This window comes from Panthera uncia, chromosome D1 (assembly GCF_023721935.1).
Source record: "Panthera uncia isolate 11264 chromosome D1, Puncia_PCG_1.0, whole genome shotgun sequence".
NCBI classification, from domain to species: domain Eukaryota; kingdom Metazoa; phylum Chordata; class Mammalia; order Carnivora; family Felidae; genus Panthera; species Panthera uncia.
In genome coordinates, this window is record NC_064808.1 from 87,369,342 (window position 1) to 87,393,223 (window position 23,882).

General features: G+C 37.1%; 1 pseudogene; it reads left to right on the forward strand.

The window, feature by feature from the left end:
* Window positions 1-23,882, forward strand: part of LOC125929560 (uncharacterized) — a 158,853-nt pseudogene that overhangs the window by 117,303 nt on the left and 17,668 nt on the right.

A 23,882-nucleotide genomic window follows, 5' to 3' on the forward strand; every position in this document is an offset into this window, starting at 1 on the left:
AAGAGTGAGTGAGTAGGGGAGGGACAGAGAGAGGGAGAGAGAGAGAGAAAGACAGCAAGAGAGAATCCCAAGCAGGCTCTGTGCTGTCAGCACAAGGCCCAATGGGAGACTCGATCTCACGAACTGTGAAATCATGACCTGAGTTGAGATCAACAGTCAGACACTCAGCCAACCGAGCCATCCCGGAGCCCCAGAATCAACAGTTCATTTTGAAGCTGTGTGTGTGTGTGTGTGCGTGTGTGTTTTAGAGAGTTGTACAATCAAAATGCCTGGAATCTAAAAAAAGATTCTCAGAGCAGGAAGGTGACTGCAATACAAACTATAGGTCATATTTCCTAATATTTTATGGAATATCTTGGTTCCTTTGGAACTCCCAATTCATTGTTATTAGTGATTATTTTTTAGAAAGATGTGTTTTTTAAAGTATGTACGAAACAAAAAGATTAACAGAAAAACTGCAACCATTAGCAGGCAAGTAAGGTCCATTTTTATCTCAGAAGTTTAGCTTCATCCTGTTTAAATGTATAAACATTTTTTTGGGACGCAGTCCATGATCACAAAAGGTTTGTAGGCAGTCAGGATTAAGTAAAGGGAAATCGCTGTGTTCCAAGTACAATATAAAAGGAATAAGATATGAATTTTATTTATTTTTAAATCAATGGACATGTGTGGGAAAAAATGTACTTTGTCTCTTAAGGATCCAGGTAGCCAGTTGTACATCCTGGGCTTTGACCCCAGTCAGATCTGGATTTGTTTTACATGTCAATACTTACGAGGCATTTGGTCTTGGGCAAATTGTTTAACCGTGCTGAGCCTCATGTTTTGTTTTGTTTTACTTTTATTTTAAAGGCGTAATTTTTTTTTAGAGCAGTTTTAGCTCCACAGCAAAACTGAGGGGAAAGTACAGAGATGTCTCCCATATCCTCTTCTCCCACATATGCAGAGCCTCCCCCATTGTCAACACCCCCCGCCTCCACCGAAGTGGGACACTTGTTACAAGTGATGAACATCATTATCATTCAAAGTCCATAGTTTACATTAAGGTCCACTCTTAATGTAATACCTTCTATGGGTTTGGACAAGCATATAATGATATGTAACCATCATTACAGTACCGTAAACGGTATTATAGTTCATTTCTTTTTAGTACTAAATAATTTTCCATTGTGTGGATATATACCACTGTTGATTTATCCATTCACCCACTGAAAGACAAGTTTTGGCAATTATGAATAAAGCCATTATAGACATCTCTGGGCGGGTTTTCATGTGGACATACATTTGCAACTCCTTTGGATAAATACCAAGAAGTATGATTGCTGGATTGTATGTTAAGTATGCTCAGTTTCATAAGAAACTGTCCAACCATCCTCCAAAGCAGTTGCATTTTGCATTCCCACCATCAATAGATGAGAATTCCGCCTGCTCTAAGCCTTTACCAACCGTTGGTATTACCAGCATTCTGGCAAAAATATTCCACTGTTGTTTTAATTTGCATTTTCCTGATGACATATAATGTTGAACATCTTTCCATATGTTTATTTGTGATCTATATGTCTTTGGTGAGATGTCTGTTCAACCTTTGTCCATCTTTTAAAACCAAGGTGTTTGTTTTCTTACTGTTGAATTTTAAGTGTTTTTTGTTCTGTTTTCTTGTTGTTGTTTTTTTTGGTGGGGGGTTTGTTTGTTTTGTTTTGTTTTGTTTTGTTTTGTTTGGCTAACAGTCTTGTATCAAATACGTCTTCTGCAAATACTTTCTTCCAGTCTGCCTTTCATTCTCTCGACAGTGTCTTTTGTGGAGCAGAATTTTTTCATTTTAATAAAGTCCAACTCAACATTTTTTTCATGAATCCTGTTTTTAACATATCAAAACAGTCATTGCGAAGCCCAAAGTCATCTAGATTTTCTCCCATGGTATCTTCTGGGAATTTTATCCTTGTACATTTTGCATTTAGGGATGTGATCCATTTTGTGTTAAATTTTGTGAAGGGTGTAAGGTCTCTGTTTAGATTGATTTTTCTTACACGGGCTCTTCAGTTGTTCCAGTATCTTTTGTTAGAATGGCTGTCTTTTCTCCTTTGGGTTGCCTTTATCCCATTCTTCAAATCAGTTGATTACATTTATGGGGGTCTATGTCTGGGCTTTCTATTCTGTTTCCTTGATCTATTGGTTTATTCTTCCACAAGTACCATACTATTTTGATTGCCGTGGCTTTATAGTAAGTTCTAAAGTCAGGTAGTGTCAGTCTTCCAACTTCATTTTTTCTTCTCCCTCAATTTTGTGTTGGCTCTTCTGGTTCTTTTGCTTCTCCACATAAACTTTAGAATCAGTTCACCAATATCCACCAAATAACTTGCCGGACTTTTGAGTGGGACTTCATTGAATCTATAGATCAAGTTGGGAATAACTGATTTTTGACAATACTGAGTCTTCCATGAACATGGAATCTCTCTCTAGTTTAGTTTTCTTTGATTTCTTTCATCAGAATTTTGTAGTCTTCCTGTCTTGATCTGGTACATATTTTATTTGATTATACTTACGTATTTAATTTTTTAGAGTGCTAATGTAAATGGCACTGGGATTTTAATTTTAAATTCTACTTGTTCATTGCTGGCTTCATTTTGTATCATCCATAAAACTGTGTTGTTTTATATAAAGTTTCTGTAAAGAGTGCTATTCCTATATGGAAATCATGCAACATATTGTGTGGCAAGAAATAAACCTTCAGTAAGAGGTGGCTATATTATTAGCATCACTGTATTAGTATTACTGTTAACATGACTCAGCTATTAGACCTGCAATTCTCAGGGAGTCAAAACAAATGAAGAGACTCAGTTTTTCCTGAGTTATACCTGCAAATAAAAAAATGTAAATATTCTCAGCCCTCTGCTTTCTTGAAGAGGGATTGTACCACCTCTTGCTTACAGAACATTTATAGAACATTTGCCCCATGCAGACGTGTTATGGACTGAATGTGCCTCCCCACCATGCATAGGTTAAGGCCCCAACCCCAAGTGTGCCTGTATTTAGAGATACGGCCTTTCAAGAGGTTTGGGGTGCCTGGATGGCTCAGTCGGTTAAGCGGCCAACTTCAGCTCAGGTCATGATCTCGTGGTTGGTGGGTTCCGGTCCTGCGACGGGCCCTGTGATGACAGCTCAGAGCCCAGAACCTGCTTCAGATTCTGTGTCTCCCTCTCCTTCTGCCCCTTCCCCGCTCACAATCTGTCTCTGAAAATAATAAATAAACATTAAAACATTTAAAGGAGATAATTAAGGTTAAATAAGTTCATAAGGGTGGGTCCTTAGTTGAAGGGTGGTGTCCTTATAAGAGGAAAAGATAACACAAGTGCACACAGAAAAAGAAAAGGCCATGTGAGGATACAACCAGAAGACAGACATTTGAAAAATAAAGAGAGAGGATTCACAAGAAAACAACCTTCCTGGGACCTTGATAGGTGAGAAAATATGTTTGTGTTTTTTAAGCCCCCCGTGAATGGTATTTTGCTATGAATTGTGGTGCTGAGTGACTGTAGAGGAACAGAATCTTAAGGATGAATTTTCTGAGTTGGTTCCGGGATTTCTGGAATGGCTCTTTGAGTATAACCTGCATCATGAAAGCAGAGAGTCGCAGCCTTTCAACCAATTCCCAGACTTGAAATAGTTTATATACCCAGAACCCCTTGAATAAAGGGGAGGCTGGGACCTGTTGAGGAAGGACCCCTGTAGATTTCAAAAATATTTATTGTTAATCTTGCCCGCCAGACTTCTTCAAAGGAACTCATGGCCCTTTACCAGGGTAACTATGCCCTGGGGTAAAGGAAATAAGGAGACCCTTCAATAATTACCGGACACTGGCTTCGAACCTACACTAATTCCAGGGGACCTAAAATGCCACTGCTGTCCACTAGTCAGAGTAAGGGCTTAGGGAAGTCAGGTGGTCAATGGAGTTTGGCTCAGGTCTGTCTCACAGTGAACCCAGTGGGTCCCTGGACACTCTTGTGTTTATTTTCCCAGTTCCAGAAGGCAGAATCGGAATAGATATCCTCAGGAAATGGCAGAATTCCTACCCTGGTTCCTGACTTGTGGAGGGAGGGATATTATGATGGAAAAGGCCAAGTAGAAGCCATTATGACTACCTCTACCCAGGAAAACAGTAAACCAAAAGCAATGCGGCATTCTTGGAGGGATTGCAGAGATCAGTGCCACCATGAAGAATTAAAAGACGCAGGGGTGGTGATTTCCACCACATTCCAATTCAACTTGTCTATATGACCTGTGCTGAAGGCAGACAGAGAATGGCAGTGGATTATTGAATGATATTTTTAGAAATATTTATTTATTTTTAGAGGGAGGGAGAAAGAGAATCCCAAGCAGACTTCGTGCTGTCAGCACGGAGCCTGATGTGGGGATCGATCCCACGAACATGAGCCAACATTAACAGGTGGACCCTTAAAGACTGAGTCACCCAGGTGCCCCAGAAGTGGATTATTATAAGTTTAGTCAGGTGATCGCTCCAATTGCAAATGCAATTGTGGTTTCATTGCTTGAGGAAATCAACATATCCTCTGATACCTAGTATGCAGCTTTTCATCTGGCAATTTTTTCCCCCACCCTTGTTAATAAGGGCCATCAGAAGAGGTTTGCTTTCAGCTGACAAGCCCAGTGATACATCTGTACTCTCTTACTTCAGGGATACATCAACTCTCCGATTGTGTGTTATAATTTAGTTTGCAGGGGTCTTGATCGCCTTTCCCTGCTACAATATATCACACTGTTCTGTTACATTAACGACACTGTGGTAATTGGACCTAGTGAGCAGGGGGCAGCAACTACTCTGGACTTACTGGTAACACATTTATTCAAAAGTTCAACACAAATTCAGAGGTCTTTTATCTCAGTGAAATTTCTAAGGGTCTAGTGGAATGAGGCATGTCAACTTTCCTTTCTAAGGAGAAAGATAAGTTGCAGCTAGTTCCTCTTACACCCCAAACAGGCACAATGCCTAGGGGGCCTCTTTGGATCTTAGAAGCAACACAGCCTTCATCTGGGTATGTTACTCTGGCCCATTTAGTGAGTGACCCCAAAAGATGCTTGTTTTGATTGGGACTCAGAATAAGAGAAGGCTTTGCAACAAGACCAAGCTGCCATGGAAACCTCTCTGCCACTTGGGCCACAAGATCCGATGGTGCCTGAAGTTTCAGTGGTGGACAGGGATGCTGTTTGGAGCCTCTGGCAGCCCCCTTTAGGTAAATCACACAGCAGGCCCTTAGGATTTGGGAGCAAGTCCCTGCCCTCCTCTGTAGATAACTACTCTCCATTTGAGAATTCTAGCTATGACGACATGAGAGTTATAGAAACGAGAACTGTAATTATCATTAATATCTCATCCCTATTTTGTTATGAATATTTGTGTATGTGTTTTAAATAGATTTTTTAATTTTTTTAAAATTTTTTAACATTTATTCATTTTTGACAGAGAGAGACAGAGCATGAGTGGCAGAGGGGCAGAGAGAGGGAGACACAGAATCTGAAGCAGGCTCCAGGCTCCACACTGTCAGCACAGGGCCTGACGCGGGGCTCGAACTCACAAACTGCGAGATCATGACCTGAGCTGAAGTTGGACCCTCAAACGACTGAGCCACCCAGGCGCCCATCAAATATATTTTCCCTCCTTTATTCCCTTATCATGTAACGTAAGATGTATTGACATACCATAGTATTTAATATTGTTAACTTTACATCATAGTGTTTAAGTTATGAGATATCAAGAAAAATAGTAAGTATCAACCAAGGATTCTGCATCCTCTTCTAGACAAAGAGATAGTGTGGTTTTCAGTTGTATGCAGGATAGTTTTATCATGTTAGGTGGAAGCATGGCCTTGTTATTATCTTTATATGGAGAATACATATGGTTCAAAAAGGTGTATGTGGTAAGTCGACAAAGGGTGGACTCTTGGTGGTTAATTGTATGTGTTAACATGGAGGGTGTTTGGGGATGAGTTTAACATTTAAATTGGTGAAATTTGGGTAAAGCAGGTTGCCATCCATAATATGGGTGGGGCTTCATCCAATCAAAGGCCTGAATTCCGTCAAAAAGATGGCTTCTTTGAGCAAGAGGGAATTGTCCAGTACACTGACTTTAGACTTCATCTGCCTTTGGCTCTCCTGGATCTCTAGGGTCCTGCTTTCAGACTGGAACTATATCATTGGGTGTTCTGGTCTCAAGCCTACTGGCTCACAGTGCAGATTTGGACTTGCCCAGCCTCCATGATCACATGAGCTCACTCCGTATCTCTTTCTATGTAAACACAGATCCTATTGGTTTTGTTTCTTTGGATGACTCTGACCAAGAAACAATATCATATCTTCTAGGCAAGGGGAAAATATTTATGTCAGCAAAATTAAATGCAGTAATATATATCTTTCATTTCAAGAGTTTTATCACACTCTTTAAGAAGCCCTTTATAGTGGGGTGCCTGGGTAGCTCAGTTGGTTAAGCATCCAACTTCAGCTCATGTCATGATCTCATGGTTCCTGGGTTTGAGCTTCACATCAGGCCCTGTGCTGACATCTCGGAGCCTGGAGCCTGCTTCAGATTCTGTGTCTCCTTCTCTCTTAGCCCTTCCCCTGCTTGAGCCCTGTCTCTCTCTGTCTTTCAAAAATGAATAACCATTAAAAAAATGTTAAGAAAAAAAAAAAAGAAGCTCTATGTCTGAAAAAGAAAGGAGGATTTGAATCTAAGGACTGAATTTGGAAACAGGGTTCTCTCCTCATTACTATCTTATGTGACTGGGGAAGTCACTTCACTTCGCTGAGATTTACTTTCTAAAATGAAAATAATAATATTTACCTAGAAATGCTATTGAAAGAATTAAATATACTAAAACTTTACATATATACATATAACATGTGTGTGTGTGTGTGTGTGTGTGTGTATGATATGTATGTTTAAAAGCTTAACCAAATGATACCACGGTATTTTATAGTCAAAATGGCTGGATAACAGCAAAGTTATGTATTTCAATCTAAACTACATTTAAAAGAAACTGTTACCCAAATTTCAAATCAAGCAAAACAAAGTATAAAAGTTTTGTTACTGACACCAAGTTATGCCTGTTGGTATTGTTTTTTTGAGCACTGATTAGGTGTTGGATACTGAAACTCGCTATTTCAGTGAATCCCCCAAGAACCTTATAAATCCAAGATGGTGACTTATCTTACATCACAAAAGACAAAACTGAGGAGCAAAGATATAAAACACAACACTGAAGGCCACAATTTGAAAACGGTCAAGTCAGAATCTTAAAGCTCAGTAATCGGACACCATGACCAAAACTCTAAGTGATTATACCTCACTGCCTCTTCAGCAAGTTCAATTAGAAGGACAAAGATGATTTGTTTTTAGGTGTGTACAGTCTGAGTCATCAGTGACTGTTCAATCTGGTTTCCTGTTGTGGTTTTTTTTTTTCTGAACTGTGCCTAGAATTGACTCACACCCAACTCCTCTCATTCCTGCCTCTATCAATAGAGAAAATGGCCTCACCTGTCATCCATACCCACCCCTCCTTCTGTCCGCACCACAGGAGAGTTTTGGTATTCCTCACACAAATGTAAAAAGTCATTTTGGTTCCTTAACAATAGCATGGCCTGTCCATTTTAAAATTTCATTAGGAAATAGGCCCCAAGGCTAAGATGTGATGAACTCAGGTGATACATAAATTCAGGGAGGCAGGAAAGTGTTGGGAAGAGAATGGACATCACTTGCTCCAGCCACTTGAGGAACAGGGTTTAGTGAGCGCAGATGTGTACACGAGCAGCATGAAGAGACTCTCAGGGAAGCCTTAAAGCTTTCATGGCTTCAGAAGGCTCTAATTCATGAGTTCAGTAACAAAGGCCACAAGGCTAAAGATAAAAATAAGAAGAGGAAAAGTAAAGTTCTTTGAGGAAAATTAAATCAAGTTCAAGGATGTTGTTTGTTGGGGATGGGAGGTAGAGAGTAAGGAGGAAGCAACATATTTTCTCATGTTTCTTGACAACTTGAAGTCTTTAATGTAACCGGAGAATGGGAAATGCAAACATATTTGTATTTCACAAAGTCCTTCCTGATTGCTACTGAATACAATTATACAGGCTAACTTGAGACTAATTCTGCCATCTCTAGTCTAAACCAAGTCAAAATCAATGGTCCACTGCAGATTCCCCCATGGGGAAATGCAAAGGCAAGACAGACTAGCATGGCAAAGTAGGTCATGGGTGTCTGTGCTCCTGAGCCTACTTCTCTATCCATCAAGCTGATAGACACAAATAAATAAATAAGTAAATAAAAACAGAAGGAACAGTCCGGTGAATGGTTCCTGATTACAGCAGAAGGCATTGTTGAGAAAGGAAAAGAGGCTTGAATAAGGAAGAGATTACAGTTCATCTACCAGATGCACTACAGGGCTTTGCATGTTTCTTTTTTCACATTCTCAGGATTTCTTCACTTCAGCAAATAGAACAATTCTATTGATGAGCTCACCCGTCCTCCTCTGTCCTATCCCACAGGTGGTTTCCAAATGTTATTGTACATAAGAGCCAGCCAGGGCTGTTGTCTAAGTGCAGATTGATTCCTTGGCCTCAGTCTCAGAGATTCTGATTGGGTCAGTTGGGGGTCAAGCCTAAGAATCAGTATTTATCAAGCATATCACCTATTTTGATGGAGGTCATTTGTGGACCACACTTTTAGAAATGCCACTAAAGATAGTATATGTGTGTGCCCATATGTATGTAAAACTTATACTACTTGTATTTGTATTCATGAAATAGTGCTGTTCAGTGTTTGACAAAAATAATATCACCAGAAATCTAATCTCGGGCTCCCAATCTTCACCTCCATACTCTATCAGCACTGTCCCCAGGGTAGGGACAGGATTTACTATGTCAATCACAAATGATAAATCTATATTATCAAAGGTAATTTGTTTCTTCATTTAAGTACAGTAAAACCTTGGTTTGTGAGCATAATTCATTCCAGGAACACGCTTGTAATCCAGAGCACTTGTATATCCAAGTGAATTTCAAAAACCATTGGCTCATTGTGATCATGTGATGTTTGGCATCACGTACAACTTGTATTACAACACATCACTCATTTATCAAGTTAAAATTTATTAAAAATGTTTGCCCGTCTTGTGGAACACTCGCAGAACAAGTTACTTGCAATCCAAGGTTTTACCATATTTAGATATTTCTTCTAGTTTTATTGAGATACAACTGATATATGTCGTCATGTAAGTGTAAGGTCTATAGCGTGATGCTTTTATTTTATATAGAGAGAAATGATTACCGCAATAGGTTTAGTTACTATCCATTATCTCATAGAGATACAATGAGAGAAAAGAAAAAAATTCCTTGTGATGAGAATACAGCGTTTATTCTCTTAACATCTTTTCTATATGTCCTATATATAGCTACAGTCATTATGTTGACATGACATCCCCAGTAGTTATTTATTTTATAACTGAAAGTTGTACCTTTTGCCTACCTTCCTCCAATCCCTCTCCCCAACTCCCAGATTTTAAAATGTCATTTACAACCGAGCATTTACCATGCTGCCCAGATTAATTTATCTATTAGCCAACTTCTGAATATTAATTGCTGATGTAATTGTTGACAGTCAAATTTAATATAAGACTTTTATTTTAGAACAAAATTTGTATATAGTTTATTGGATTAATAAGGTGACAGTTCTTATGTTTACTATTCCCTCTTCTCTGTTTATTTATTAAAAGTAATTACTCTTTCATTGCAGAAATACTTTTAATTAAAATGCTTTCTTACTCCTAACCTTAGAAATATGTGAAACACAAACAAAGCAAATTGAGAAGGAAAACTAAAAGTTTTGACAACTCAAGTAGCTATTGCTCATGTTGTATTAGTTTATGAATCACTGCATGAAAATAAAGTTATATGAGTAATGAATATGAAGTAGGTCAATAAACAGAACAATCTTATAATCTCCTTAGGAAAAGTGTTCAGTGAGCTCCCATTGTTTTGTTTGAAATTTTAGAAAAAAAATATTGTTTTAAATCAGTATATACATATATATTTTTTAAGTTTATTTATTTTGAGAGAGAGAGAGAGAGTTGAGGAGGAGCAGTGAGAGCAAGAGCGAGAGTGAAAGCAAGAGAGAGAGAGAGAGAGAGAGAGAGAATCCCAAGCAGTCCCCACATTGGCAGTGCAGAGGTCAATGCGGGGCTCCATCTAATGAACTATGAGAACATGACCTGAGCTGAAATCAAGAGTTGAAGGCTTAACTGACTAAGCCACCCAGGTGCCCCAGCATATAAAAATTTAATAAATATAAATATAAATATAAATATAAATATAAATCCCCACCAATGCCACTCAATAGAATGGCAACAATCATGCCTGCTTTCCCCCCCCTTTCTTGTACATTCAGTGCCCACCACATGAAAAGGGCCCAATATATATATATATATATATATATATATATATATATATATATGTGTGTGTGTGTGTGTGTGTATGCATATACAATCAAAATTGTATATATAATATAATAAATATATATAGATGTATGGTTACTGAAGAAATTCACTAATTTGGCTAAGTAGAGGAGATGAAGTTCGAATCTATAAAAAATTTTTACCTTTTATTATATTCGGTATCATAAATTAGTAAATATCAAATGCAAGTCCCACTAGACATGATTAATAATATAGTTAAAATTTTGATGTTAAAAGATTTATGCTTATAGAGTCTCTGACCTTCAAGTGTTCTCAAACTGTCTGATGTGAAAAAGCAACCTCAGATCTACCTCCTTCTCTCAGATGGGGTCTTTGTTCAGTATGCAGAACTAGAGAGAAGATAGAACTGGAAAAGCTGAGGACATAGGGAGAGGCAAGGCATTGGGTGTCTGTGGGGTTGGATGCGTGTGGTACTACCAGTTTAAATGTGCCTTGCTCCAATTTGATTATAGGAAAGCAATATCTCCAAAGACCCTGATTCCAAATACTGGAAATTTCTTACACTCCTGTACAGATGGAATCATGATAAATGACTTAGCAGAGTGAAGGAAGATCAAACTTAAGTGCCTACAAAGATGTATACTAACAATAGCAAGTCTGTTTTCCCTTTAGAACCCATTATGGGATCAAGGATTACAGGCGTTATTAACCAAGGAAATTGGGGGTGAGATACAGTAGAGGTGGAAAGGGGACTCAGTTAAAAATCCATAAAAGGTGCTTGAAAGCTCCCAGGTGTCTATCTACATGCAGCGAAGAGAGACAGCTACCCTTTTATCAATGATGTAGGAGTCTGGAAGTATTTATTATAGAGCAATTAAGCCACAAAGGCTTGGACGAAAGCAGGTGTGAGGTCCTGGAAAAAAAATAGAGTCATTAAATTAAAATTAAATTCTAAATGGAGATAATGCCAATCCTCTCCTTCAACCTGGTCCAGAATACTAATCAGGAAGTCTGTACAACCTCTTTACCTTGGCAAGAGAAACAAGAGGATATGTTCAGGAAAACTGAAAATCTCTAAGAAATGCTTTCTAGATACTGATGTGTGAAAGCCTTTGAGCAGAAAAAAAGTGGGACACCCAAATGCCACTCTGCAATGATGCTCACGGGTCCACAAGACATGCTGTGTGTCTTAAGCTTCCAGTTTACATTTGGGTGTCTCCCTCTTAAATATCTACGTATGTTTGCATATAAGCATCTATCCATCCATCCATCCATCCACCACCAGTCACTAGTTAGTGGATTAAAACTTCTAACAAGAAAAAGAGGGCAAAATAAGCAAATGGAAAACAAATGAGAAAAAATAAACTTGAAGGTAGGAAAATAGAGACATGGAACAGAAGAAAATTACTGAAAAAAAAAAGAAAAAAATTCTCACAGAGATAAGAGAATAAATTATTCCATTTTTTTAAGGACAAAAGGATAGAAAAAGAGTGAAAAATAAAAAGTACAGAAAACCAAATGAGATACAATGAAAAAGTCTAGCACATGCAATTCTGAGTATCAGACTGAAAGCTGACAGTAAAAGGAGAGGTGGCAATATTTTAATAGATTCTGATCTAAACTTTTTTTTAAATCTGATTTGTAAAATATCAACCAACAGATTCAAGAAGATCTACAGAACCTCAGAGGTAGAAGTACAAAGAATACCCTATGTAGGCATATTATGGTAAAAGTTTTGAGAACCAAAGAAAAAAGAAAAACTGGTTAAAAACAAACAAACAAACAAACAAACAAACAAAACCAGAGGGGAAGGTTGGGAAGATGGCAGAGTAGGAGGGCCCAGAGCTCACCCTGTCCCATGTTGACAACTAGGTGTCATCCAAACCCACCTTAACAAACTGGACAGCAATCTGAAGATTGGCAGAACGAACCCCACAGCTAAATATAGAGAAGAAGCTGCCTCTGAAAGGTTAGGAAGGTCAGAAAGGCAGAGGGAGGCTGCCCCAGAGGGAGGGAGCTGAGTGTGGGGACAGGGCAGAGAAACAGGCCCGAGCACCAGGGAGCTCACACAGGGAAGACTGCTTTTCTTTTCTTTTTAATTTTTTTAACGTTTATTTATTTTTGAGACAGAGAGAGACAGAGCACAAACAGGGGAGGGGCAGAGAGAGGGAGACACAGAATCTGAAACAGGCTCCAGGCTCCGAACTGTCAGCACAGAGCCCGACGTGGGGCTCGAACTCACGGACCGTGAGATCATGATCTGAGCCGAAGTCTGACGCTTAACCGACTGAGCCACCCAGGCGCCCCGGGCAGACTTATTTTCACAGTGATTTTGGAGCCTGGTGCTGTGCTGGTGGACTTCTCAGAAAACTAGGGGACTGACAGGCACCATTTTCCTCCTTTGTCCCCCAGCATCAACACAGCGCCACCTGCAGGAAGAGGGGCTGTACGGACACTTGCTACCTAACCTGCTAGCTGTGAGCCCTGCGCAGGAGTTGTCCTCAGAACTGGCCCATCCTCAATGGGGAAGAACTGAGAGTTCTATAACTACAAGTTATATTACAAAGTTGCAGCCATCAAAATAGTACCGTACTGGCACAAAAATAAACACATAGATCAATAGAACAGAATAGATAAGCCAGAAATAAACCCACAACTATATGGTCAATTAATCTTGGACAAAGCACAAAAGAATATCCAATAGGAAAAATCCATTCTCTTCAACAAATGGTGCTGGGAAAACTGGACAGCATCATGCAAAAGAAAGAAACTGAGCCAGTATGTTACACCATACACAAAAATAAATTCAAAATGAATTAAAGACCTAAATGTGAGACCTGAAACCATAAAAATCCTAGAGGAGAACACAGGCATTCACCTCTTTGACATCAGCCATAGCAACTTTTTTCTAGATATGCCTCCTGAGGCAAGTGAAACAAAAGCAAAATAACACTATTAGGACTACATCAAAATGCAGTCTTCTGCACAGTGAAGGAAGCAATCCACAAAACTAAAAGGCAACGGAAGGAACAGGAGAAGATACTTGCAAATGACATATCCAATGAAGGGTTTTCCTCCAACATACATGAAGAACTTATAAAATTCAATACCAAAAAAATAAATAATCCAACTAAAAATGGGCAGAAGACATGAACAGTCATTTCTCCAAAGAAGACATACAGATGGCCAACAGACACATCATCCCTTACCATCAGGGAAATGCAAATCAAAACTACAGGGAGATATCACCTCACACCTGTCAGACTGGCTAAAATCAACAACACAAGAAACAACAGGTGCTGGGAGGATATGGAGGAAAATGAACGTTTTTGCACTGTTGGTGGGAATGCAAACTAGTGCAGCCACTGTAGATACACATACACATACACACATGCACACACACACACACACACACTGAAATACTATTCAGCAATAAAAAAGAAGAAATCTTGCCATTTGTCATGATATGGATGGGGATGGAGCTGGATACTATTATGCTAAGTGAAATAAGTCACCAGAGACAGACAAATAACCATATGATTTCACTCATATGGGGAAATTTAAGAAACAAAACAAACGAGCAAAGGGAAAAAAAGAGACAAATCAATAAAAAGACTCTTAATTATAGAGAACAAACTGATGGTTGCCAGAGGGGAGGTGGGTGGAGGGATGGCTGAAATAGGTGGTGGGGATTAAGGAGTGCACCTGTCATGATGAGCACCGGGTGATGTATGGAAGTGTTGAATCACTACACTGCACCCCTGAAACTAACATTACACTGCATGCTAACCAGCTTGAATTAAAACAAAAACTTAAAAGAGCCAAAAGAAAAGGACATAGTACCTTCAAAGCGTAAGAATGACAGCTCCTTTTAAATAGATATAATGGAAATCAGGGAACAACATCATGGTGTTATAAATACCAAAAATATTACCAAAAATATAATTCTCAACTTGGAATTCTGTACCCAGTGAAAACAAACCTCAGAAATAAAGGCAAAATAATGGCCTTCTAAAACATTAAAAACTTAGAGATTTCATCACTTGCATATCTACAGAGAAATAAATTCCACAAGGGGGGTTTTCATGTAGAAGAAAAATTACTTGGATGGATAGGATGAACGAAGAGGAAAAAGTGGTGGATATCTGGGTAAGACTAAATGGCTATCAACCCTTTAAAACCATAATAAAAAATATTCTGTGAGGTTTAACATATGTAAGAATTAAAACACACAAAAGCAAAGCATAAAACTCCTGGTGAGCATCGTGCAATGTATAGAATTACCAAATCACTATGTTGTACACAAGAAACTAATCCAACACGGTATGTCTACTACAGTTTAATAAAAATTACTTAATTGGGGCATCTGGGTGGCTCAGTTGGTTAAGCGCCCAACTCTTGATTTCAGCTCCGGTCACGATTTCATGGTTTGTGAAATCGAATCCCCGTGCTTGGAATTCTCTCTCTCTCCCTCTCTCTCTCTGCCCCTTCTCTGCCCACACTCTCTGTCTCTCTCAAAATAAATAAACAAACTTAAAACAAAATTAATCGTGGGACATGATACTGGGAAATAAAGTGTTTCATATTATTTGCAAGATAAGCAGTAAAAAATAAATACTAGACAGATCTTAATACATTAAAGATAAAGATTGTAATCTTTGGAGTAATAAATATCAGAAAAAAGTTAATAAAATGAGGTGAGCAGAATAACACAACTTACTTGAAAATTCTAAAATCATGCAATGATAGAGAAAAAAGGCCAGAAAACAAATTAGACAAATACAAAACAAATAATGCCACTGTAGGTATAAAACCAAATGTGTTAGGAATAATTAAATGTCATGGACTAAATACTATAATATTTTAACATATAAAAATGATCACATTGAGCAACACAACAAAATACAATCTGTTATGTTTACAAATGACACACTTTAAAGATAAAAACACAAAAAGATTGTAGATAAAAGGATGGAAAAAATGTTCTATGCAATCCCTAACGAGAACAAAAGAACTTCCAGAAAAACAGAAAACGCAAGTATAACTAATCTAATATCTGAAAATTAGTCTGTAAGGAAAGAAGTATTACTAAAGAGAAAGACATTTCATAACCATAAAGGGTTCACTCTACATTAAAATATAACAATTCCAAACTTGTGTGTGTCTAAGAATACAGCCTGAAAATGTATAAAAGAGAGACTGAACAGAAAGAGAAAATAAACAAATCAAAAATCATAGTTGGAGATTTTTAACTCCTTTCTCTTGATACCTAGTAAAAAACAGATCTAAAAATCAGCAAGCATATGGGGCGCCTGAGTGGCTCAGTCAGTTGGGCATCGGACTTTGGCTCAGGTGATGATCTAACGGCTCAAGAGTTCCAGCTCTGCATAGGGCTCTGTGCTGACAGCTCAGAGCCTGGATCCTGCTTCAGATTCTGTGTCTCCCTCTCTCTCTACCCCTCCCCCACTCGTGCTCTGTCTCTCTCTCTCTCTCTCTCAAAAACAAACAGTAAAAAAATCAGTAAGCATAAATGAGATTTGCACTCATAATTAACGAAATTACCCTAATTGATATACATAGAACACTGCAACCATCAACTGAAGAATCAATATTTTTCAAACGCATACAGAATGTGTCCCAAAGTAGACCATAGATCGAGCCATAAAGCATGTCTGAAAAAATTTCAAAGGATTGATATCATACAAAGCATCTTGTCACAGTGGAATGAAGCTAGGAATCATTAGCAAAAAGTTCATCAAAAAAATCCCCAAATGCTTGAAAATTAAGCAATGCATTTCCATATCATAATAAAAATTAGAATGTAGTTTGAACTGAGTTATAATGAAAATTAAATATAGCATGACTTTTGAATTCAGCTAAAGCTGTACTTAAAGAAAAATTTACAGCCTTAAATATCTGTCATAAAATAGAAAACCTGTAAAAATAAGGTGGGCATCATGTAAAGAAAGTGGAAATAAAAGAACAAAATAAAATGGAAGAAAGGAAATAATAAAAAGCAAAAAAATCTGTTAAATGAAAAAATCATATAGAATAAAAAAACATCAAGAAAGTTGAAAGTTGATTCTTTAAAAAGACTAATAAAAATAATAAAACTCTTAGATTGATCAAGGAAAAGAAATAAAACCTATAGCAGGATCACTACTGACCTGCAGACATCACAAAGTAAGAAGATAATATGAACATATTTATGTCAATAAATTTGAAAATGTAAAAGAAATGAGTAAATTCCTTATAAAGAACTACTTGCCAAAACTGACATAAGAATTAGAAAACTAGAATATTCCTACATGCATTATTGAAATTGATCCCTAATTAAATACTTTCCTACAAGAACAGTTTCAGGCCCAGATGACTTCACTAGTAAACACTTTCATATTTTATTGTAGGAAATAAAACCCACCTTTTATAAAGTCTTCCGGAGAATAGATTGAAAACATTTCCCAACACAATTTTTAAAAGTCACTTTAAAGGATATCAAAACACTTTAAAGGACGCCAAGTGACAGAAATATTTTTAAAAGGAAAAATTTAGAGGCAATTTCTCTTATGAATATAGTTGGAAAATTCTAAACAGAATACTAAATCAAATTCAGACCTAAAACATCATTTCCAGCATACTTTATTCCAGAGAAGCCAAATCGTTTCAATATTAGAAAATCAGTGTAATTCACCACATTAATAAAGTACTGAAGAAAACCACGTGGCCATCTTAATAAATGCTAAGAAAATATTTAATAGAATTCAACATTAATTAGTGATACCGAAAAAAATACATTCTTTGCATTCTTAAGAAAATAGGGAGAGGTATTTCTTAATATGATAGAGAGAATTTTAAAAACCCTACAACAAATACTAAACTTAAAATTTATTAAAAATATACTTTCTTCTGAGACTACAAGAAGATAAGGATTCAATCCCCAATTCTATTCTTCATTGTAGCAATGGTTCTAGACAGTATACGTCACAAAAATAAATAAAAAGTGTAAGTATTAGAAAAGAGGAATAACTCTCATTATGGGTAGATAACATGATTATGTACTGGACAATCAAAAATAATATACATACAGCTTTGGTATTAAAATGTGAACTAAACAAGGTAATGAGATACAAGGTCAAAATGTAAAGTATCAACTGTATTCTTTATTCATATCAGCAAAAATCAATTAGAACATAAAACAGAAGCTATACTACTTATAAAGGCATGAAAGAAACATCAAACACTTAGCAATAAATGTAAGGAAAATTATTGAACAAATGTATACATAAAACTAAAAACATTACAGAAAGAAATTAAAGATGACCTAAGTGAATGCTGGAATAAAGTGCTTATAGATTGGAAGAAACAATATTGTAAAAGATGTCAATTCTTCCCAAATTGATCTATATATCCAAAGACGTTTCAATTAAAATCCCCAGAAGCCAGTTTGTTGTTTTTTTAAAAAGGAAAATGGTAAATTTTTCCAAAATTTGTATCAGCAATATATGGAATTAATATATAAACTCTTAAAGAGAAAGAACTAAGTTGAAATACTTGTATTAACAGATATCGAGATATTATTTTTTAATAAAGCTATAGTATAGGCACAAGTCTAAACAACTAATCCAATGGAAGGGAAGATTGAGAATAGACTCTTACATATGTCAAGCAGATTTATGGCAAAATGCCAAAAAATGTGAGAAAATATAATCTGGTTAATGAAAAATTTTGGATTAATTATATTTCCATATAAAAAGAAGTACAAACTTGCTCCTCTCTGATATCACACAAAAGTAAATTTCAGATACTATACAGACCTAAATAGGAAAGATAATAATACAAAGTTTCTAGAAAAAAATAGCTCTTATCTTCATGATTATGAGTAAGCAGATTTCTTAAATAGGACCTCAAAAAGCATGAGGTCTTTATGAAATAATAGATATAATAGGCTTGATTATGGTTAGGAATTTTATTCATCAAAAATCACCAGAAAAAGAGCCTGAACATAAGCTATTAATGGAAGGCATTTGGAATTCATGTATCCATCAAGGGATTATATGCAGAATATATAGAGAGAGAATGCTTAAGAATCAATAAGAAAACTATAGAATATCCAACCAATTGGGCAAAATCTTGAACATCCATTCACAAAAGAAACAACCATACCGCCAGTAAACATTGGAAAAGGTGTTTGATTTCATTAGATATTGGCCAAAAGCAAATTAAGGTCACAGTTAAGTAAACACATACAAATTCATGGACCTCAAATGGCTAATACTGAGAACAAACACACATTTTGGCCATACCAATTGATGAGAATGTGCACCGACTGAAATTCTGACAACTAATGAAAAGGTAAACAAGTTCAATGACTTCGGAATTGTTTGATAGTATTTACTGAATCTGAACATAAATGTATCCTATTAACCAGCAATTCAGCTTATAGGTTTATTCCAAGCAGAAATGCATACATATGTTGATTCAATGACATACGCATATCATGCATAGTGAAATTACTGATGGAACTGCCGAAGTGGAAACAGCCCAAGTGCCTATAAATAATAGAATAGATATCTGTGAGATAGAATACTATCCCAAGTACAAAAAAACCCCAAAAAACCAAAAAACTACTGGAGAGACAATGACTACATAAGTCTCAGAAACATTAAATACTGAGTGACGGAAGTGAGATATAGTGGTGCCTGGGTGACTCAGTCACTTGAATGTCTGACTCGGCGCAGGTCATGATTTCACAGTTTGTGGGTTCCAGTTCCACACTGGGCTCTGTCCTGACAGCTCAGAGCCTGGAACCTCCCTCTCTCTGCCCCACCCCTCTCACACTCTGTCTCTGTCTCTCCAAAATGAATAAACGTTAAAAAGATAAAAAGAAAGACGTGAAATATGAAAAACTTCAAACTGCATGATTCTATTTATGTAGGTCCAGGGCAAGCCAAATAATCCATGGTGATATGGATCAGAATAAGGGTTACCTTTCCAGGTGGCTTAAGACTTGCACACTTAATTTTATGTATATAATCCTCAATTATAGACATTGGCAAAGTTTAAAAAATGTTACATTGTTAAAATTGAAAAATAAGTAAAAATAACGAGATCTACGACACACTCAATACAATAGTTAAAATTAAAAAAAAAAAACAACTCTATGGGGGGGAAGAGAAGCAAACCAAGAAAGAGACTTTTTTTTTTTAATGTTTATTTATTTTTGAGAGAGACAGAGACAGAATGCGAGTGGGTTAGGGGCAGAGAGAGAGGGAGACACAGAATCCGAGGCAGGCTGCAGGCTCTGAGCACAGAGTCCGACGCGGGGCTCCAACTCATGAGCTGTGAGATCATGACCTGAGCCGAAGTCGGACGCTCAACAGACTGAGTCACCCAGGTGCCCCGAAAGAGACTCTTTTAAAGAGTTTATTTATTTATTTTGAGAGAGAGTGTGCACGCACACAAGCAGGTTAGGGACACAGAGAAAAGGAGAGAGAGAGAATCCCAAGCCGGTTCCACACTGTCAGCGCAGAAACTGATCCAGGGCTCTATCCCAGGACCTTGGGATCATGACCTGAGCCTACCTCAAGAGTTAGATGCTTAACCAAATGGCCACTCAGGTACTCCTACACATGCAAAATTTAAAAAAGTCTAAGAGGATGTATGGTCCAGGGTGTAATACACACTGTGACAAAAGTATCTAATTGTATTACAAATGTATGACAGAACCCCACCAAAGGGAGTGGGCAAAAAGAGCTGCTAACCTAAGTAACTACGGAAATCACTGGAAGCTGTAAGACTGTAAGAACTACACAATTCCAGATGTCAAGTTTTACTACAAAGGTGTTGTAATGAAAACAATATGGTACTGGCACAAAAACAGACACTGAGATCAATAGAACAGAATAGAAACCCAGAAGTAAACCCACAATTATATGGCCCATTAGTCTTTGACAAATGAGGAAAGAATATACAGTAGGAGTCAGTCCCTGTAACAACCGGTGCTGGGAAAACTGGACAGCAACATGCAAAAGAATGAAACTACACCACTTCCTTACACCAGGCACAAACATAAACTCGAAATGGAAAAAAACATAAATGCGAGACCTAGCACTATAAAAATACCAGAAGAGAACATAGCCAGCAATTTCTCTGACATTGGCCATAACAATATCTTTCTAGATACGCCTCCTGAGGCAAGGGAAACAAAAGCACAAATAAACTATTGAGACTACATCAGAATAAAAATCTTCTTCACGGTAAAGGAAACGACTAACAAAGCTAAAAGACAGCCTACTGAATAGGAGAAGGTATTTGCAAATGACATATCTGAAAAATATATGAACAACTTCTACAACTCAACAGCAAAAACAAAACAAAAAACGGAATCCCATTATAAATGGGCAGAAGACCTGAACAGACATTTCTCCAAAGAAGACAGATGGATAGATGGCTCAGAGACATCACTCATTATCAGGGAAATACAAATCAAAACCACAATGAGATACCACCTCACACCTATCAGAGCAGCTAAAATCTAAAACACCAGAAACACAAAGTACTGGTGAGAATGTGAAAAAATAGGAACCCTCTTGCACTGTTGCTGGAAACACAAACTGGCACAGCCACTGTGGGAGACAGCATGGAGTTGCCATGTTCTAAAAATAGAACTGCCCTATGATACACTAATTGCACTACTGGGTATTTACCCATAAAACACAAAAACAGTAATTCAAAGGGATACATGTACCCCTATGTTTACTGCAGCATTATTTACAATAGGCAAATTATGGACGCAACCTGTATCCATCCATAGGTAATGGACAAAGAAGGTGTGGTTCACACACACACACACACACACACGGGAATATTACTCAGCAATAAAAAAAAATGAATGTTGCCATTCGCAACAACATGGATGGATCTAGAGAGTTCGGTGCTTAGTGAAATAAGTCAGAGTAAGACAAATACCATATGATTTCATTCATATGAGGAATTTAAGAAACAAAGCAAATGAACAAAGAAAAAAGAGACAAATACAAAAAACCAACTCTGAACTACAGACAACAAACAGATGGCTACCAGAAGGGAGGTGTGTAGGGAGATGAGTTAAAAAAAAAAACAAAAAAAAAAAAAAAAAAAAAAAAACTACATATTAGCATTGTATTCTAGCTAATACAGTTATTTCTCACAAAGATGTGGATTAACAGTTCTTATACTGCTGTAAATCTATACAGGAATTGAACAATAAATAAATGAAGGGCAGATGGTGAAAGCCTGGGTTCTTAATGCTGGAGGAAGAATTTACAGATAGACAAGGAGAGGAGGAGTCTACAATGAACCATGTGGTACTGAATAAGAGACAGAGTTATCAGTATGATTTCATGTTTAGCCTAAAATGGACATGATGTCTAAATGTAGAAATAATTATAAATATGTGTATATAGACAGTCAGTATACAGACATATAGTTCCTAGCTCTGCCCACCAAGACGATCTAGAAGCCATGATCCCCCATAGCAATGGATACACCCAGTGCCTAGGTCCTGTATTCTAATGCTATTCTCCAATAAAAGAATATGGACTTGTTGGAGAAACTGAAGATTCTAGGGCAAGGGAAGCAATATCCAAGATGAACCTGAAGTATCCTATAGTGCCAAAAAGTAAAGAAGTGCTAAAATAAACAAACAAGAACCACAAAAACAAAAAGCACAATGATAGGTATCTCAAAGGACACAAAGCCAACTGAGAGATCTCCCCCTTTCCAAAGTTGGAATAATTTGAGTAACACAATAAATAGCATGCTATTAGATCACAACTCAAGTATAAAATAAATGTCCATCTGTCCATACTGATATAAATAAATGAACACTTAACTAAGTGGGGGAGAAGAAACAAATCTCTCACGCAGAATTCCAAACTATGTATATAGATACTACTTTCTCAAAGAGGTAAAACGTAATTCCCACCTTTTGAGTGTAGATTTTGCCTACAGACTTGCTTGCTAAGAGCACAATATGGAAAAGGGAAAAAAAAGGAAACTTAATAGCAGGAAAATCTAGTAAACTTCCTTGGCCAGGTGATCTGGGTTAAGATCATCAGGAAGCAGTCATAGTAATTACATACAACTAGGAAATAATGTGTACTTCACCTCCATAATCCTCTTCTCAAAAATCTATAGCTTCAGTTTAACTGTGAGATAAAACAATAGACAAAGCCAAATTGAGGGACATTCTACAAAACACCTGATTGGTACTCATCAAGGTCATCACCAATACTGTCAAGGTCATCTAAAACAAAGAAAATCTGAGAAACTCACAGCCTAGAAAAGCCTAAAAAGTATCTGATCATTAAATATAATATGGTAGCCTGGATGAAATTCTGGAATACAAAAACCACGCTAGGGAAGAAACTAATTATAAATAAGTGCCTGTCTTTTGTTTTTTAAAAGTTTTTATTCATTTTATTTTCAGAGAGAGAGAGAGTGAGCAAGGCTGGGAGGGGCAGAGAGAGACTCCTAAGCTCTGGGCTGTCATCACAGAGCCTGATGCAGGACTCAAAATCATGAACAGTGGGATAATGACCTAAGGTAAAATCAAGAGTTGGATGCTTAACTGACTGAGCCACCCAGGCGCCCTTCCTAGCACAGTAGGCAACACATCAGTTTCATAAACATGAACAAATATGGGGCTTATTTAATAATAACATATCAATATTGGTCATCTGTAATAAATGTACCATATTAATATACTATGTTAACAGTAAAGGAAATTGCATGTGGGCATTTGAGAGTTTTCTATACCATGTTTGCTTTGTTTCTGTAAGTCTAAAAACACTCTAACACAAAAAGCTTATTTAAAATAAAATATCATTAAAAGCATTTGATAAGTACAGAAAATCTCCAAGGAAGTATAATTGTTTAAATGTAAAATGAAAGATAAAAATAAGAAAACTACAGGACCAATTCAGAAGTTGTTACATACAACTTAAAAGGAGTTTCCACTTACTCTCCATCTCATAAACAACAACAACAACAACAATAACAAAGAGAGAAAGAAAATCATGGGAGGAAATTATCAAACAAGGCAATATAAAAATTCCTTGAACTGAAGAATATTATTTCAAATCAAAAGAGAACAAGTGAAAAGAAAAATGAAAGGGGAGAAAAGAGAACCGTTTTGGGGAAAATTCAAAATACACAATGAGAGAGGAGCAAGAAGACTATTACGCTTGCCCACTGGAGGATAGATGGTGATGGAAGAGTATCGGCAAAATGTTGAAGAAAAGTGTGCTCAGCCTTGAATTCTATACCCAGCCAAACTAAGTCTAATTGAAAGACAGAATAAAACCATTTTCTGTTACACCAGCCTCAACATGTTTTCTTCTTTGAACTCTGTCTCTGGGCTCCACCGAACCT